We start from the raw sequence: 5,920 nt of genomic DNA on the forward strand, positions 1-5,920 counted from the left end.
CTAATTACATTAAAATCACCAGCAGCGCCGTACTAAATCACTGTACCTATTATGTACTCGCCGAGGTCTCATCCTCACTGCCGTCCGTACCACGGACAAATGTATAAATATTCTAAATATACTGAAATTTTGGTTTCAAATCCTTATACAACAACAACCAACACAACTCCACTCAAAACACAACTCTTTTACCACAGTATAAAATTGAAAATTGCTTGGTACGTTGATACTCTTGTGTTCTTTTCGGGTTTGGAAGCACAGTCCTTACAATCCTTTCTGTTAAACTATTCTCTTTGAATAATTGCCGCATGGACCTGAAGGGTTAGAGCGTATTCATGCTCTGTCCCACCATTGTGGTTAGGGCCGACGGTGACTGTGTGTGTGTGTGTGAGTGTGTGTCGGTCTGGAGTGGACAATGTGCATACATGCTCATTGCTCATTGGTGGGTAAATGTGTACTGAGATGATTAATTGGGTGCGTTTCGATAAAAACCTTGTTTATGTATTTTTAATGGTAAGGTTATGACCATATATGAATATCAAGTATATCTGTAGGAATTACCTACTTTTCATTTCAGAAAAGAATTTTACTTTTCAAACGTTCTCTTTTGTAAAATTTAATTTTCTTAGTGCTAAACATTTTAAGACTTCTTTAAACTTTCATATCAAGTACATTTGTATCGACATCACAAACCTCGCTGATTGTGATTTTGTATATTTTGGATATTTTTGGATTCTGTGTTATAGAATCACTATAATTTCTGAAACTTCTATGTTTATAAAATTACTATCTTATTCATTACTTACATTACATATTTCTGTCCCTGTTTACTATTTTAGTCAAAATTTGGCTTCAGTAACTAAGCTTAATGCAAGCCGCATTTAAATGAGTTTAAGTACAAATAGCTATACTATCAAAACTCTATATCTCTTCTTATTCTATAAATATAGAAAATACCTTTCCCGTAGAACTTGGACACTCGAAAATCTAAATTTTACCAAACTAACAACGTTAGCGCCAAGATCACGTCCGAACTGAAACTACCCTCAGAATGGGACTTAAGCAATAATTGTAAGGAATGAACTTTGTTTTGGCTGGTACAGTGTGCCTTGGGCAATGGTAGTTACTAACTGCCTGAGATATGGAGAAATCGTTTTATAGATATTAGAGTTGTATAAAGAAAGTTATTTATATTTTAAAGGCTTCTTTATTAGGGTTTTGTATACAAAAAGGACAGGCTGTATCTCATAAACCGTGGTAACTAGGCAGTCGTTAAGCTTACCGATGGTGTATTTCTGTTTTTTACGATAACAATAAATGTCAAAAATAAATCGAGGTAAAGCAGAAAGTTTTAAGGGCGGTAAATTTTTGTTTCTCATTTTATATTTCCATATCCAAAGTGATTGACCAATTTATCAACAGTCTAGTTTTAGAGATTAATTGGTGGTCGCAAATCGAATCCAAAATTTATTTAAAAGAAAAACGTCATCATTTTACATAAACTATTTTTTTTTTACAAACCCAGCAAATCCTTATTGGTATCGGATTTCGAAAACCTAAATTTTGAACATATTCCAAATATTAATATTATTAAAGCATGAATACCCGTTCCAAAAAATCAAACCGGTTACATTCAGATAAAGGTCATGATCTCTCTAAACTACATGGTCAATGAGGTCAGGTGACATGAAGGGGATGCTGTTACAATAGCAGAGATGATGGTCAAATGTCAAAGGTCAAAATGGGAAAAATAAAATGAATTAAGTAATAAATGGAGATGAGTATTTAAATGTTATTTGTATCAAGATAGGGTCAAAGGTGAAATTAAGATGAAAGGGGTGTTTTAGAACACGTTAAACTAGATTTTACCCTCAGGTATAATTTAGAGTAAAAATGATTTATTGAATGATGACAGCAAACAGTTTGGTTTCATCAAAATATTGGACCACAAAAAAAACTTACATTAAAAAGAAGTTGTTGTTCCTACTAACTATTATTTGATACTGTATTATATTTGAATACTGATTAATATAAAAGTGATATTATAAGTTCTATTTTCGATTGTTTCTGAATTCTCGTCAGCATTCACCCCTTTGTTACTCATATCAAATATTTGCAGACGGATGTATGTCAGTCTGACTAAACGTACCTAACTTTAAAATATTTAATTTTCAATAATACAGGGTGTTTGGCAGAACGTTGAACATACGAAAATGGTGGATAGGTGGGGTCATCTACTACTTACTCAGCCCTAATTTATTTGGCCCTGGCACACTAGATTTTTTTTTCTTTCTTCTTGTTTCACCACTTTCTTAACTTTAAAGTGTAATTTTTATTAAAAATGGGTAAAACAGGCAATATTAAGTTTTATTTTTATTTTTTATACTTATACACTTAGTTTAGAAAGTGGTGAAACAAGAAGAAAGAAAAAAAATATTTAAAAATATCCAGTGGCCACACTAATAAGCAATACATTATCAAAATAGTTCATCTACTAAAAAAACATTTGAGCATCCAGTAATTTAAAACTGGAATGCGTCATAAACACTCCGTTGTCGTTTTTTCATCAGTTACGGAGGCCGAGGCCAGTAATATCCCAAGTCACTAATTGCAAAAAGAAAACAAGCTCCTCCTAACAGGTTATAAGTACGGGATAAAAATGTCTGGGTATTTTTCACTGGGTAGCAGGCTAGACCGTTTGACGGCCAGGGTAGGAGTTTGAAGAAGAAATTTAGGCATTTTCTTAGAGGTCATTAAATATTTTGCTGTGTGAATGTGCTTAATAATAATTGTTTTGAAAGTTTGTATAAAGAGGTGTGCACTTAATTATATGAGAATAATTGATTAATTACTTTAAAGAAAAAAAAAACACATAAAAGTTCGAACACGATTGGTCAGCTTATTACCAAACATTTTGTCCAAAAATCGAATTTATTCATCCGTTTCCGAAACATAAAAACTAACTTAAACGTCGAAATCGCACAATCAAAATTACAACTTCACCATGTAAACCACCTTTATAACTTCTGTTATATACTAAATCACCGCAAAAACTTGATCGCAAATCAATAGAAACAAAACTAGAACTAAGGACCGCTAACCAAACCGAACACTTGTACTAACTTTCCAACTCCAACAATCCATTCCTAAGTTCGACCCTGCGCATTGGCCGAACGAACCCTTTGCTCTCCTCCCTCCCGCCCCGCGCACCACCCGCCTCCCTCTAGTTTCCGAATTAATTGCAATCAAAAGGAAGGACACGAGTGTAGTCCACCCCTAACTTGGTGTGCCATGTTGAAAATTTGCCCGACAAGTTTGTCTGTGTGCGAATTCCTCTTGTATGTGTGCCGTCCACGTATTCATATTTGCGCACGTGTGTGTGTTTGCACGCAATGGCGTACGGACGTTCGGTGTCTGTATAGATCGAAATTTAATTTCAGTCAACAAGAAAAGTTTTGTTGCATAACAAGAAACTTTGAATATTTATGAAACAAATTAAATACTTTTTCTTTCGTGTTACGTCTGATTGTTTAGGTTTACGCAATCGTTTGAAAGTTGACTCTTTCATACTTTTATTTACGCAACACCAAACTCGGTTACTTAACTCGATATGTCGAAGATAACATAAAACAATAACGAGCTGAAGTTTATAAGGCACGAGGTTGGAAACTTCGCCGCTAAATATTATAGAACCACTGACCCGAAAATGTATAGAAACGTATCGATATTAACCGGACTCGAGTCGAAGCCATTAGCAAATATCCAGAAAGCATATACACCTCTCATATACGATTCTGTGAAACTACATTAATATTTCAGACTCGGGGCAAGTTCGGGGTCCTTTCTAAACAGCCCTTGGTCTTCCAAAGTTATTCCAACTTTGTTCCGAAGTTTCGAAGCTTTTGGGGGGAGTGTAAAGATTACATTGTGGAGGGGGGATGCCTTATCTTAGTTTTGTGTTAGTTTGATAATGAAACTTGTTGTGTTTAAAAATTTAGCCGCTGGCGCTTGAGCGGCTTTGAGGTTAGACGCTGCAAGTGTCAGTAAATTGTTGCTTTTTTGACGTAAATGACAGTTTAGTCACTTGAGGTAAACTGTTTTGAAAGTTTGCGTTTATTGTTACATTTAATTAACAGTGAGATAATTTAGTTTTATTATTTAGAGTATTTGTAATAAAACCTCTTTCGGTACATGAATTGTGGACTACCGAATTAACTTGAAAACAAAAATATTCTGTAGTGTTAGTGTTATAATATCAATGAGAGCAGGAGACACGATTTTGTTTAGAATTTTGAAGGATTTAAGTTTTTATTTTGCAATACAAACATACAAACATTTTTGATCGCTAAAATATCCAAATGATTAATTTCTATCCAGAATAATAATATCGATATTACTATCAACTCTAGCATTTATTAACAAGCAATCTACCATCTACCCTCAAGTACTGTCAAAAGTAATAAATTTATGTAGTTATACATAAACAAAACTGTTTGTAATCTTGTGTTAGGCAATAATAGAACATATTGTTAGGAGATGGTATCTTTGGAGTCGTTGAACACAACTAACTAGCGATACCACTCGCAAGAGCCATTGGCTTTGGTAGTACGGTGACTATGATGGCAGAAATTAGCAGAATATAAAAAAAATATATTAGGCAACATGTGTGACAATTTCAAATGATATTTTTCATTTTGATAGGAGACTGTCTCTTAAAAACAAAGACTTATTTTTTTTTTATTTAAAGCTGGCTTGAATTTGTGAGCCAACAATTTGATAATAGATCTTTAAAAGTGTAGTTGTAACTTTGCCATGTGTAAAAACCGTAAAATTCAATTTAACTTGACAGAGCAATGTCTTAACGCGCTTGTGTAAATAACCTAAAAATTGCACTAGACCTAAAACATTCCACTGGTGGAAAAAGAAAAAAGCAATAACAACATTTGCTTGCAGCACATGGCCGATTTTATTGTCTTCTATATGCTTTTATTGTCTATCTGGATTTTTATACGTATAAAATCAAAATAATAAATTATTCAAGCTAAAAACAATCCGTAGGACATGGGCCATGCATCCTAAATTTAGCTCTCAATGTGGTCACCCTACCACTTAGGAATACGTAGCAAAGTCGAGGAGCCAACGAGATTTTGACCAATTTATAGCGTGCCAAGTGGAAAGATAAGCTAATACGGCTTAGAGACGAGGGGTTTTGTATTGGAAAACTAATTTTGCATAAACTAAGAGCGAGGGAGCGCATTCGAGCGATTAGGACGCGACAGGTATGCAGTGTTAGTTTGATGGAATATGTTGATACGTTATTGTAATGTGTAATGGATGGTGGAGAGGAAACTGTGAGTGGCTCTTGGACTATTAGTGATAATTTGTATTGGGTTATAGAAGTATGATGCGTGAAGTATCGTTGGTGTTGCTTTACCGCAAATCTACGATGAATTAATATCTGTTGCATCGTTCCAAGAATTTTTATCTTTGTTTGGGCGGCCGCTCAGGCCAAATCCACAGGCTGCAAAGTGTCGTGAGTTCGAACCCTGTGGCATAAGTAATTGTATGATCCAGTAATACTTATTCTGAGTTTGTGTGTCTTCTGCTTGTGACTTTAATGTTTGTGAACCTCCCCGCGACACAAGCGATACATTTCTGACCTTCTGAGGCTTGAGTCATTTAAAAAAGATAATCGTTCAGGGCAGACAAAAGGCAAGCGTAAATGCCTGCCTAAAAATTTTCTGAAAAGCAGAAATGCTATAAAATAATACCTTATTCCATTCCTATTCTTATACAATAGTTATTCAAAACCAAACAAAAGTTGAAAAAATACACATTAATTAATAGATTTCGTTAAAAAAATATCAATAAAATAAGCATAAGGAAACATACACATACGTATGTGATAAAGTTTTCAATT

Source organism: Trichoplusia ni, chromosome 7 (assembly GCF_003590095.1).
Source record: "Trichoplusia ni isolate ovarian cell line Hi5 chromosome 7, tn1, whole genome shotgun sequence".
NCBI classification, from domain to species: Eukaryota; Metazoa; Arthropoda; class Insecta; order Lepidoptera; family Noctuidae; genus Trichoplusia; species Trichoplusia ni.